Below are 15,353 nucleotides of genomic sequence, written 5' to 3' on the forward strand. Positions count from 1 at the left end.
ATTTACATACACTAATTACATTAAGTATCATCTTACTGCAGTGACAAAATCTGATTTTAAAAATTAGGAACAAACAGCTGTTTAAAGTAAGTAAATAAGTAACAAATCATGATAATAAAATCAGCAATAAAAAGGTAACGAACAGCACAAGCACACGCGACACTCAACTGGTTTAAAGAAATGAATCCGCTAGACATTAGAGTAAATAGAAACAAGTGTGTCTGTACAAATCATATCATACCAGGATAAAATGGTTACAATGAGGTAAACAAATCAGCATTAAGTATTGCATAAACACAAAGCATATATAACATCAGTCTGACAAAAACTGCATGTAAATTACATATTAGCATCCTCAGCATGCTTAAAAACCCACTGTGAATAGTCAGTTACATTCTCCAACTAATATGCTAAGCAATGGACCACAGCAGCAGCATGGTATTATTCAAATACAGCAGACATTTGATATCATTATAAACCATCACCCATCAACAATAGTCTGGAGTGCAATCAAACCACATCAGTACAGAAATAAAAAAGATAAAGCAACATAATGTGTGTGCAATCAAACACACCAGACTTCATTTATATAAGCATGCAAAACACAACTAGTAAACATTATAACACTATATACAGGGCAAAGCATTTCCAATACTTCACATATTATTAAATATACCATATATGTGCCTGGCAAACTGCTAACAGGTGCTACGAGGACCCCAGGTATCCCTCAACTTTGCCCGTTCCCTGAGTGCAATGATCATGTAAACATCTGGTTTGTTTTTCATCATTATTTATTTTGTTACTGCCTTAAGGTTGAATCGCTTAAGTCGTTGCATTCCTCATTTGGAAATCACTGCTAAATGAATGAATCAATGTAAACGTAGATGGAAGCATCCATCAAAGCTCAAAGCACATTAACATAAGCTGAAGTTCTTCACGTGCTAATCGTGCGTAAATGGTGGAGTCTGGATGCCCTCGATAATGAAGTGACCAGATAATGTCAGCTTTCCTGTCTGTGTGATGTATTGGGCCTGTCGATGTGATACTAAATAACACGGCCAGGAAACGAAACCTCTCCATCTGCACATTTTAGTAATTGCATTATGAATCCAACATTTGCTGGTCGGGTTCCTGCCTCTTAAGAACATTAAAACACTAATGAATGAAGGCTGAAATGAAACGAATAACCACAACATCCAGCCCCGTAAACAAAAGTTCCTCATTATCTCTACATAATTGGCTACTCTGATGGTCTCTTGTGGACCGTCTGGATTTGACTTCTGACTGCCGGGAAATGAGACTGTTCACTGTTATTTTAGTATAAATGAGAATTTAGACTAATTTGATTGTTATTATTAATTGGATTTTTTTTTTTTTTTCTAGATTTTCCATTTTCAGATTCATCTTTGTTGTAGTACACTGAGGGGTATAGACTGAAATACAAAATTTCACAAATTATTGTTTTATTAAATTATTAAATGTACTCCAATACTATTTGTTTATTTTTATTTGTTTATTTTATTAATTTATTTAATTATTTTTATTTGCAATTTTGATTATATTTTTACAGCATACAATTTTATTTTAATTTGACTATATATATATATATTATATTATTATATAATATTTTTTATTTTTTATTTTTATTTTTTATTTTATTTTTTATTTTTTTTTTTAAATTCGTCCTTCATATCTCCAAAGAGTCTTTCGTATGGAAGTTTTTTCCTAAAAAAATAAAATAAAAATAAAATAATAATAATAATAATCCAAACTCTCAAAATGGCTTCTCAAATGAGAAATTAAATGAACGGTATCACAACTCAAATTAAAAATTATTAATAAACCTCTCAAAATTAAGTATATGTCAGTCCTCGAATCATAAATCAAATGCACAAATGCAAATGAGGAGGGTCAATGAAGTTACAAACACAAGTTACTTTTAATTTGAGTTTGGAGACAGTTCATGGTTCCCGGAAATAGAAAATTAAATAAAATAAGCTGAGTTTTATGTCTATGTTTTTTACTTAACATTTTATTATATTTATTTATTATAAAACTAACCTATATAACTATAATAACCCTCAACCTGTAACATCAACATGACTCTTATCATTCGTAATATTTATTTTCCTGTTGGCATAAATATATACTGTGTGCATTGATATCGCATCTATAAGCGCAGTCCTACAGCTGGCCTGAGGTGGAAATGCACGGCTCAGCCATCTGGACGCATTCATACTCTCTCAGGTATTACAGAGACTATGTTGCTTAATAAAACACACCTCTCAGAGTCCCACATCTTAGGCAGGGAAGGATTTACGAAGGTGACCTGAATGCTGACAGACACAAAGCATGGGGACAGACTCTCAGAGCCCACGGGCCGCTCACACTGCAGAATATTCAGAAGATTAAGTTGTCAGCATGTAAATCCACCGAGAGCAATGAATAACCGCTCGTGCATTTGGATTGTTGATCTGAAATTGACAGTGGGCGTTGATTCAAAGAGGGCTGCTTTAGAGATATTGTGAGTGCTTTTATTCACGATTATTTGTGCAAACGCAAGCGGTACAGAATCTGACAGTCTCAAAGTGCATCCAAACGCCGTTGGTTTGCTTGAAATAGAGCCGTTATAAAAGCAGCTTTCAATGTGTTGGTGACTCACCAGATGGCAGGATAACTTGTTTCTTGTTGGTCGAGCCCCTGAAGTAATGAGATGGAGTGGATTTATGTGTCTTGCGCAATAAACCGAAATATATCCATGTAGGCAAAGCGTAATTGGAACCGGACTGAGCTAGTTATCTGTGTTGTGCCCAAAATTACAAACGCCAGCCTATTGCCTACAGCGTACATGAAAAGTGATTATAAAGTAATGCTAACATCAGAAGAGCTCTTAAGCTCACATTTGTGGAAATGAATTCGGCCAAATCAATTTTTAGTTCCACCAAAGAACGTCAGCTTGTGTATTTCTGCATCTTCCTCTTGTGTTTAAATGATGAAAGAGTCTTAGCTCGTAGGATTTTATTTTGCTAGCAAGTTTAACATTTCTCGATTTGTGTTTTTGGAATGAAAAAATCCTATTAAATATTCCTGTTTGCTGATGCAATCAGTGTGGAATCAGTTGTTATTATTTTCTACAAATGCATTCCAACAACAAATAAGTATCAGTTACTGTAATATACTAGAATACAGTACTGAATTAATGAAGTTTAGTAAGTCGGTTGAGGAATCTTGGGTCTTCGATGGGGAAGGCCGCTAGCAGTCTGTGTTGCACATGAGATTCATTTTGTATAGCCTTAATTGTTTCATCTGTGAATTTATAATAACATTGGAGACACTTCAAAAGGCAGAGCAGCAAACAATGGAATTAAAAACCGAAACATGCACAGATCGGCATTAGACTGAATAATAAACCAATAGCGTTTCTAATTAAAACACTAGCAAACAAACCTGGGCGTTGGCATGTGTGCTGCTGCTGATGATGATCCTAAAATCGGCAACGCACCTGGAGGAATATCCAAGAGCGTGTAAGGGGAAAGAAATGAATAACGTTTATAATGAACCTAATTATTATTCTGTACAATTGATCTATCCTAGACAAAAGCTGGTTTATTAAATATTAACGGGAGTTAAAAGCACAGACAGGAAGGATCCACAGAACGTAACTCTTATTAATGAAATACACAAATCTCCTGAAAAAAAAAATACAAGATGGTCAGAAATGTATACATTTGAAATAATTATTATATTTTTTTTCTTATCCTTTAATATGACTGATATATCAAGCCTTGCCTATTTTGACCTAGTAGCAAAAGCAGACCACTACTGTACTAGCTATAAGTAACTCACATTAATTTGCAACTAAATATCAACTTACTCTCATTACTATCAAAATAAAGTGTTACCTTAAAAAAAAAATAATAATAATAAATAAAAAGTGCAAGATGAACCACAGTAAAACCCACATTCGACTACCACTAAAGAGTCAATGCTTGATTTGTAGAATATTTCCTGCTCATTTACCGTTCACTTTACCTTAAAATCCTTGTGAGATGAACTCTTGTTAGATGAAGCCCTTCTTTGGTCATTGGCAGCCAAAGGTCATGTCCATGCTTTTGTGATTTCTTTTTATTCTAGTCTTGTTTGAACATGAGCGAGGAATGTGTGATCTTGGTGCAGAGCGACATGATGGATTTACCCATCATAACCTCACATGGAGCATGTATAAATCTGAAACGTGTTCCAGTTGTTCTCTGTGGGCTGTGGCTTTGTCACTATGCAATTCTTTTAGATGTAGCCAAGACAGCAGCTTGATCTGTAGCACTTTAATTACTCTGTCTTCTCCTCCTCTGGGGAGATGTGGCTGGTTACCTCCTGTCACTATGCATATAGAGCATTAGCTCTGGTGTGAGATGTAAGTGTAAAGGTTACAGAGACTGTCCTTGGGGTGCAGGGAAGCATTTTTTGCACTGAACTTCTGATGGATCAGAGCTAATGGAGCCGTGACCATGAGCAGACTGCTCTATCTAATGATGACACATGCAAAGAACTTCCATCACACTTGACCTTTCTTGACCCTCTGGACTGAACGAGAGTATCTCAAGACAACTAAACAAAGCTTTCAACCATCTAAACCTGGGGACAAATGAAGTAGTTAAAGTTAAATCTTATTTTAAGTTTAAATTGAAATGTTAATTATTTATTTATTTATTATTTATGTATTTATATTTTACTTGAGACTTTTTTTTATCTCCTTTGACTTCCACAAGACATGTTGCACAATTACTATTGTTTAATACAAAAGGGAACATTTAGAATAATCTATAAAAAGCTATTTGTATTAAAAAAATAAATTTAAAAAAAAAGTGTATTTCCCAAAACACAGTGCTTGTGTCCTGAACAGCAATTACTAAAGCTTTGATCCGGCGTAGTCTCATTCCAAATGTCATTAGCAAAATTATCCTCATAAATCAAATATTTAAGGGAAGGACAGCTTTTTCTCAAGGGCAACTCACACACAGTGACACTGTCAGAATCAATCTTTGCTAATGACACAGATCTGTGAAACATTGGTTTCAATACTCTTTATTACCAGCTTTAACCATACACAAAAATAAATTCATCCCACTAAAGCTTATTGTATCTTGCCCTCCAGTTTTCTGGTAGAGCTGTAACCTCTCTTCTGCAGGTGATGAGTCACGCGTGACATGCTTCACACCACGCTTTTGCTGGCTGTCAGTCGAATGTGTCGCTCCATGACTCATACGGTGAAATGCCACGTCTGAAGATAATGAAATTAGTTTTGCATTTCTCAACATACTGTAAAAACCTTAAGGAAATTTAAAGGAATAGTTCACTCAAAATGTAAAATTGGGCCAAAAATTGTCCTCTCCTTCAGGCCGTCCAAGATTAGGATGAATTTGTTTCTTCATCAGATTTGGTGAAATGTAGCATTGCATCAGTGTGTCATCAATGGATGCTCTGCAGTGAATGGGTGCCGTCAGAATGAGAGTCTGATAAAAACCTCACAATAATCCACAGAACTCCAGTCCATCAGTTAACATCTGGAGAAGACAAAAGATGAAACAAATCTAGGACTAAGACGGTTTTAATTTATGGATTATGGACTCATATTGGATTTATACCAGAAACAACTGTTTGAACTAAAAACATCTTTATGGATTTGTTTCTTTTTACAATCACGCAGCTTTTGTCTTCTCCAGATGTTAACTGATGGATTGGAGGGCTGTGGATTACTTGTGGATTATTGTGATGTTTATATCAGATGTTTGGACTCTCATTCTGACGGCACCCATTCACTGCAGAGCATCCATTGATGAGTCACTGATGCAAAGCTACATTTCTCCAAATCTGATGAAGAAACAAATTCATCTACACCTTGAATGGCCTGAGGGTGAAGACATATAAAGTTGTTGGGTGAACTATTGCTGTAACTCAAACAGTATATTAAAAATCTAATTACAGCACAAAAATAATGTAATTTCCTCAGTTTAAGATGCAATACATCTTATATGTCAGTCCTGAATGCTTAAAGTGCTACATTTACACATTTAATTTAAAGGTGAACTATTGCTGTAACTCATATTTAATATTCCTAGACTAATGAACCTAAGCCAAGGTTAGAGCTTTGGCTGTTTTTCCTCGAGTTTGATCAACCTTGAGAAACCCAAAAGCCACCTCGATTAAAGGTTTTGATTTCATAGTAAGCACATACCCAGTTCTAACACATTGCATGTTTCTCAGCTTTTAAGAACGAATCCGAGCCCTGAACAAACAGAAGACGTCCTTGTAAATCTCTGGTGAGCCAGAAACACATCTGGAAGTAGTGTTATTGGCAAAATCTCAAGTGAGAGGTGGATGAATTAAAATTTTTACAGAGAACACTACATTAAAGGCGCCAGACAGCAATGGCATTTGATCCAATATATGCATATAGCCCTAAGATCCAGCTGCTTTTCTGGAATATCAAGCCAAAACGCGAAACATACCAGTTTGTGGCTTTAAAGAAAATTTGATTTACCTCATAGCAAGGCAAATGCTAGCACGACTCTTTTCCTGCTTCTGCATTGAGCAGCAGAAGGAGAAGCAATGAAACCATTGCTTGTCATATTTGTTTATTTAATGTATGTATCAGTTGGTAATTAGAGAATGCTAATGAACTGCTTTCCTGGTATTTCTCATTTAAATACAGGCCAGACCGTAAAAAGAAGGAAGAAAAGAGGTAATTATGCCGCTCGGGAATAAGTTTTGGCAGATGACATTATGAGAATGTTTTACTGTGGTTATGTCTCTTCCTTTCTGATTCTTTATCCTGCCTGCCGGGCAGATTTAAAGGTTTTGATTTACAGGAGCATTAAAAGCAGAGATGCAGTTGTGGATGCCTGTCCATATGAAACCTCATCAATGCCAAATGGGGAATTCATCCTGGCATTGTTCAGCACTCTGTCTTATTATAAGCAATCCATTATAAGCAGAGAGAGAGAGAGGTTCATAAACCTGGTGCACATTATTGCATGTGCTCGATAAACAGATCCCTGCTTAGTTGTTTTACCATGAGGATTGCTGAAATTCACTCTGCATAATAGCCTGCCATCATGTGCGGTGCTGTTGTTGTGATTAATTGTTCACAGCTAGGCTTCTATGTAGAAGATTATTCAGTGGAGTGTCCTCTTTGGGATCATTCGACCGTTGAGCGTGTCCGTGACCGCTGCGAACAACCTCGCTGGTTATATCCAAGCTGGACTTCTACTCCACTGACCTCCAATCGGACGGGGTTCACTCTCAGTCCTGTGTGAGACCCGAGGTGATTGATTCAGGCCTGACGGATGGCAGGACTGTCTTGCGTGTCACCGGCAGTGATGTTATTCTTGCACAAGCACCGGCGTTCGCTCGAGTCAAAACAAAGCATAAACGTGATGTTAGATCAGCATTTCACATACAGACTCATGGGAGACTTTGTAGCTTAGTGACTTTGCTGGAGGATAAGCGGGTGATTTGGGTGAATATATTGTGCGGAGTGTCTATATCACCGCTCTGAGTGCAGAGACTCTCTGTAGATCAGGACTCTTGATCTTTTGCATGAAATAGATTTAGACTGCTGCATGCACCCTTAAAAATAATGGCTGCAAAAAAGGGGATTTTGCAGCGATTTTGGGCTCCACAATATATAATTTTTTTTAATTATTTTTTTTTCTTAAAATAAACCAGAAGTATTCTCAAAAATGCGGTCACAATTTAATCAAGATACTGTAGAATACTGTCCTGTCGTGTACTGATACTGTAGCTGAATAATGGAAATGAGGGAGAGAATTCTTAGACTAGGACTTACATACATGACTAAACAAGGAATAATGAGGAACACAGGTGCACAGAATCAATACTCAGACAAAACGAGGCCAGGTGGCCATATCGTAGCAGGCGGAGGAAGGAGCAAGGGAAACGACATGAGGAACCAGGGTGGACCAGATGGAGGGAGAAGCCGGCGAGAAGGTAGGAGGTACTTGGAGAATGCAATTCTAGGTGGGACCCAGGCCACAGCCATAATGTCGACCCATGGTGGAGCCGCCGACGGAGGGAGAAGCAAGGGGTTACGACCCCAGGGGGCTGACCATTGGTGGAGCAGGTGGCAGAAAAACCTGAGGCAGAGATGGAGAGCCTATGAGCCAGGGCAATAGGGAGGATCCGGAGGGCCAAGGTGGAACAGATGGCACCGCTGACAGAGGCAGAGGAGGGGAACCAGAAAGCTGCGGTTGAGCCAGAGAAACTGAGGACTGAGGAGGAACCGAAGGGGAATGAGGAGCCAGAGGAGTGGAGTCCCGAGGCAATGGATGTTCGATGACGGACCAAGGCAGAGCCAGAGGGACGAGGGAGTCCAGTGGAGCCAGTGGACTGATGGGCCACAGCAGAGAGGGGGCTAAGAGCCATGCTGGAGCTGCTAATTCAATAGGCCGAGGGGGAGACTGGGACTCAGAGGCTGCAGGCGGAGACCAGGGATTCTGCAGCCACTGTGAAGATGAAGGATGGCAGACCTACAACACTCGCAACGTAATGGTGGTGGGTTGAGGGAGAGCAGAGGGGCTGCCAGATGACAGCGGTGGAGGATGCAGGAGAGGGTGGTTGGATGAGTTATCTGTGAGCCTCAGTGAATTAACTGGGGACCAGGAGCCCTATCAGGGCTGGATGTGGGAACAGGAGCCTTCTCTGGACTAGATATGGGAACAGAAAGCACGGAAAACAAAAACGGGGGGGGGGGGGGGGTGCATGCAAATAACACTGTTTAGGTTGGGTCTTCTGTCACACTACTGTGCAAGAGGAACAACGGAGACGCAAAGTGGCATTAACAGTATTTGATATTAGAAACACAGGGGATAATCCACATCACTTGGAGAACACACACATAGGGGAACATAGTAAACCCAACAGAGACAGAATGCTTAGACTAGGACTTATATACATGACTAAACAAGAGAATAAAGAGGAACACAGGTGTACAGAATCACTTCTCGGACAAAATGAGACCAGGATCAGGAAAACCATAAATGGGCAGGAAACACACAGGGAAAAAAATGGTTAATGAGAACATGGGGAGGGGAAACACAACACAATCCATAATCCTGACAACATGACTGTTTTTTTTTTTTTTTTTTTTTTTTTTTTTTTGTTATACACAGTATAAGACGCATTTGTAATAAGAACACTTCCTTTATGTCATCCATTGCAGTTTCTCGTTATCTGAGTCGTGAGATAACAATGAGGAAACAAACCTGCACACAGATCTGTATGACAACATTAATCAAACCGACTCATCTTTTTAATCAAAACATAAGAACATTTGTTTGTACGCTAATCAGCAGAATTAGTGATTACATGTATATTATATATCCTATCAAAAGCACCGGTTATAATGAACTCCAAGTGTCGTAATGTCATGACTGATTGCGATTAATGCCACATGCCCTTCGGGAGAAATGAAAGAAGCATCAGTGTATTATGATAAGGGTTTGGATGAAGGGTTTACAGTCCCTCAGCACAGATTAAAAGAAGAAACAGCGAACAGAACAGACTCTTGTTTCAGTTTTATGCCCTTAACCACACTGTGAAAAATGAGCTGATTGTAGACGTTAAAAAATGAAGGCAGCTGTCTGCAGTTGGATTCATTTACATAACTACTTTAAAAACTGGCAAACTCGCAAGCAATGTATAGTTATTCCTTATTTGTATATGATTAGAATTGTTAATAATTCATGTCCAAATGAATGCTGGGTAAAAGGGGAATGGGTCTGAAACACAGAGCCACTCTTATTATGGCAGAAAAACAATTATATATATATATATATATATATATATATATATATATATATATATATATATATATATATATATATATATATATTAATCAATCGTATTTGCTATGCTTACTGACTTATTTAAAACACATAATAAAAGAATACAAAATATGTATTTCTTATTTAGTTTTTTGTTGTAAAATTAAAAATAAGTTGTAAAATAGTATAGTATAATAAAATAGCTGTTTTAAGATACATCGCAAGTTCATGAAAATAATATCAGGGTTGCTTTACTGTATGTAACTAAAACCATAAATACAGAACATTGTTGAGAAATAAAGTAAAAATGAAATGAAATAAAAACAACAATAAAATAAAAAAAATAAAGTCACTGCACCCAATTACCAAGAAATTTATGAGCACTTCATGCTTCCTTCTGCTGACCAACTTTTTGAAGATGCTAATTTAATTTTCCAGTTTCCAATTTTTTTAATTATTATTCATTATGTATTTATTTTTTTATTTTTTTTTTCATTGGTCTTATGAAGTATTCTAATTTACTGCGATGCACCTGTATTAGGTGGTTTATAAATCCTGGCTAGTACATGTCTTGGAAAAGGATGTACAGTCAGCCTAAAATAACATGCTTTTAATAATTAATAATAATGTGCTTTGCATGTTATGTTATTTGCTTATAATTGAAATATTATATGTCTATGTGTAGACTGACATATGAACGGTCGAGCTGGTGTGAAATACTCTTCTCGTTCTCTCGTTTCAGGCCAGTGCTGTTGAAAACAGTAAGCCTCATGCATTACAATAGCTGGTAATTGGATTCACCCTGTGTTACACAGATGACATGTAAAATAAGTATGAACATGAACAGTATTAATTGGAAATCAGAAAGTGGCTTTCTTAACATGGATCACCCTTCATAGTTTGTTCTGGTTTAAGGTTTGAAGTGAAAATCTTGTGTATTACCTTGTGTTTTCAATTTGGCGCTGATAGGTGAATGAGATCATGCTTGTGCGAACACACTCACTCTCAGACCAGACCAGTGTTTAATCTCATCTGAGCATGTAGTAAATGAACACACAGTCAGAATATGACGTCCTCTCACAGTCCTGGCAGATGTAAAGGTTTCACTGCTAGCCAGGTTCTGCCGAGGACATGTTTAGGCTGCTCTCCAAATGCCTTCACACCAAACAGGAGATAATCCTTTTTTCCAAACGTTGAAATGACTATAAGATGACTTCCTGCCTCCCAGCAGTCACCTGCCTCACATCATATCCAAAGAACAACGTATATAATTATAAGAGAAAACGAGTTAAGAGAAACAAGCTTCTATATAACTAATGCACATATAAAAAGTTACTGGTTCTTTTAAGTGAGCACCAGGACTCAACACTCTTCCATCCACAGCAGAAAAACGTACTGTGTTTATTTCTATATTTAGTGCGAATCTAATGACTGGGATCACTATGAGCTCAGAGAGGAGTTTGTGGTGCACTGCAGCACACAGACAGATGGTAGTGGATGTGATCGCTTACTGAGGGATCAATCCGTTGGCCTTCTGGGTAGTGTCCCACTTCTCTGATCCCCGGCCCACCCTTCAACTTCAACTCTTTTCTGTTCATGAATATTCCTGTTTGATTTCCACCCATCTTCAGATCTCTTGGTGGAAATGTTACGGTGCAGTCCTGTGACATTTAGTTGTTGCTCTTCTAAATAACTGTAAGGAATACCACTGATCCTTCAAGACTGGAAGTGTTTTTTATCCACCTCATGTTCCCTCACATCCCAAAGTGGCACTAGCAAAGGTTGAAAACTTAAAGGTTTTTTACATCATACCAAAGCAGGATGTATTTTGGCGAAATGGATTTGAGAGCAGTTGCATTGGAGTTCATCTGCTGGGTACATTTTCAACCGCTTCTACAGAAGTGATTCAGTAATGTGATTCCCCAGACTGAAATAAACTTATATTTGAAATGTTCTCATGTGGAGTGTCCTGTCCCACTGTTGCTCTGACTCCAGGTGAATCCATTGCTGAAGTTCGTGCTATTCCTGACTCTCTGGATCTATTTCAGAGGTGTTTAAAGCTTGTCCCTGCGCTCACACTCCACCGCCGCTTTATCACCACTGAGGACCACTCGGGCTTTGAGGACCATCCTCTTTTTTAAAATGATTTTTTGTGTGCTTTCTAACAAAAGGTCAGGCTGGGATTCACAGTTCAGAGTAACTTCTTGGTTTATAAAGTTGATGGACTCTTTAAAAGTTTCTTTCATGCTCAGCTCCTTTATGCTTCTCTGTCCTGCCAGCTTTTAAAATGGTTTATAGGGGCTTTCCTGTAAGCTATAGAAGAGCTATACTTATCTAACTCTCAGGCTCGTGCTGCTTTTTAAAAGAAGGGAGAAGTGACTGGCTGTTAAGGTGTCAGTCTGATACCCCCCACAGCCTGTGAAGATAAGGAACGCTCTGTCTTCCAGCCTGCGGATGCTTCTAACCGTGCTGTGTGTGAGGGCACACCTAAGAAAAAAAGATGAGAAAAGTAGAATGGTCTTTTTTTTTTTTCAGTCCAGCGACATCAGTGCAATTAATGCCCTGTTCCTTTTATTTTCAAAGGTGACACTCTTATTAGCAAGAGACTGATTCTTGAAGATATTTGTCTTCAAAACTACATGGCATATTCAATTTAGTTCATTTAAATAAGTAAAATATCTTGATTATATAATACATATATATATATACATGAAGAACGCTCAGGAAAGTTGACAGGCCACTGCTGCATGTCGACATGGAAAGCTTATCATTTGCACGTGTTTTTAAGCCTTGCCAGTTTAAACATTCAATAGATTTCAAAGCATTTAAGCACAAGAAGACATTAAAGAACTCAACTGAGAAAGCTGCGTCTCCAACAGCATACAAACACCCAACTGAGTTATTTTTTGCATTTTCTTGTGCTTAAATGAACATGATTGCTAAACGTCAGTGAGCACAACTGGAGCTCCATGTGCAAAACTCTAACTACAGTCTGCACTAGCAACAGTCACCTGAGCCAAACAGTTCACATCACCTGCAAAACTCATTCCAAGCAACACAACTCTTAACACACGGCTTAAAACAGGCTCAGTGCAGCCAAACACTACACACGAGCCTCACTGAGATAACACACACTGTCACTCAGAACACACTGAGAGGAAAAACACTAGCATCAAACACCAATACAGAAAATACTCACTTTTCATCTTTATAGTTTGAACAATTTCAGTGACTTCATACAAAGTCATATTTTCTTTTAGCAATCGAACGTGTCACGTTGATTTCATGTCACATTTTTAATGGCTGCTCAGTAAACGTGGGTTGTAGCAGCAAACACACTGTGCAATGATCACGCTGTATTCTGACCTGGTCGTTGGCCATCTTTGAATACAAGACCATGACAACAGCTGTCTTTGAACCTCTGTATGATATAGGACCAATTAGGAGCTACGATCACAGAAATCGGCACAATTGTTTCATGATGGCAATCAAAAACACCAGCTATGGCCTTGGACAATAGCTTCGTTTCTTTCTTTTTATGAAACACATTATCATAGCACCTATTATTTTATTTTGGAACACACATATATACAACAAGTAAACTGCTGACTCTTCACACACTGAGCTGAGAAACAGTCTGGAATGTATTCCACACATATTTTTGTTGTTGTTTGGCTGATATTGCTGAAGAGAAAACAACAGAAAAACAAAGGAAATGTTTTATTCTTCACCCACACTTCAACCATTATACAAAAACATAAAAGACTGTTTAACACAAGCCAATTAAAAAAAAAAAAAAAAAAAAAAAAAAAAAAAAAAAAAAAAACAGTTTGGCTTATGTGATTCAGAAAAATTTGCTGAGCTTAAAAAATGAATGATTAATTAATCTTTTTTTGGTAACACTTTAGAATAAGGTTCCATTAGTTAATGTTAGTTAACTACTTTCGTTAACATGAACTAAGCAAGAACAATCCTTCTACAGCATTTATAAGTCTTAGTTCATGTTAATTTCAACATTTGTTAATTTCAAAAGTTGTGCTTGTTAACATTAGTTAATGCACTGTGAATTACCATGAACTAACAATGAATAACTGTATTTTCATTAACTAACATTAACGAAGATGAATAAATACAGTAATAAATGTATTATTCATTGTTTGTTCATGTTAATTAATACATTAACTAACATTAACTAATGGAACCTTGTTCTAAAGTGTTACCCTTTTTTAATTTTCTTTTTTTAAATAGGATATTTTCAAAAAACTAGTCTGAAATATGTGTCCAAGAATCAGACTGATACTGTTTTCAAGTTCATCTCACATCGAATACATGATCTGGTTGAAGCAATTTACAATTCAGGAGAGGAATACTGACAAAAACTTATTTTAAGCATCTTATGAACTACCTTTATGACACCTTTATGATGATTTTGTCTCTTTAAAAGCTTCACTTCCCATTTATAGCAAATCCATGGAGACGAGTGGCTAATTGCTGAGGTATATCATCTAGAAACCTTTTGTGTTCCACATACGAAATTAAGTCATACAGGTTTGAAATGACATGAGGGAGAGTAAATGATGACAGGATGGACGATTCCTTTCAGATTCCTCAGAGCAATTAATGATTTCAAGGATTTTAAAGGATCTAAAAAATGAATGTTTGAACAGAAAGTATCACTGTACCACGAACACCGAGAACATCAAATAAAAATCTTCAAAGAGTTCAAAAGATTTCAGACGTTAAACTGAGAGCGGTTAAAGCACAGAGGACTCATTCAAGAGGGATTCAAATAATTTAAAGATTTCTCAAAATCAAATATAATCTTGGGAAAGGAGATTACCTATGGATGTGGGTCAGGGTTTTTTCTTTTATACTGCGGTCTGATTGTCATACCAGTCCATTAAATCCATGGCTTTCGTTTCTCTTTAAGACTTATGAGCAGGTATAAGACTTCTTATAAATGGTATCTGACTGGACAGGGAAGGCAAAGGAGTAAACTGCAGTGTTAGTTTAGCATCATTAATATACTACTATAGTTCTTTTTAATATTTTGAATTAGGTTTTATTTTTATATTTTCAGTTTTCTCTTTAATTCTAGTTAAAGCTGTTGTAATTCTGTTTAGTGTTTTTGTCATTTTTATTGATTTTGTTGATTCAGCACCACGACTGATAATATATTTCTGTTAAAAATAAAAATATCTGGAAATGACCTTAGAGATAAATTACCTGAGAAGCAAGTCTATCAAATAAGGTGTTGATCAAAGTATGTTGATCCATGTGTGCTCTGCATTTAACCAATCATCCAAAGTGCACACACACACACACACACACACCGTGAACACACACCCAGAGCAGTGGACGTGGGGGAGAAGTTGGGGGTTTGGTGCCTTGCTTATGGACACCTCAGTCGTGGTATTGAGGATGGAGAGAGCGCTGTACATTCACTCCCCCCACCTACAATCCCTGTCAATCCTATTTTTTTGTCTGTTAGTCTTGTTTCCTCATCTT

This window comes from Carassius gibelio, chromosome A18, assembly GCF_023724105.1.
Source record: "Carassius gibelio isolate Cgi1373 ecotype wild population from Czech Republic chromosome A18, carGib1.2-hapl.c, whole genome shotgun sequence".
Classification (NCBI taxonomy): Eukaryota; Metazoa; Chordata; class Actinopteri; order Cypriniformes; family Cyprinidae; genus Carassius; species Carassius gibelio.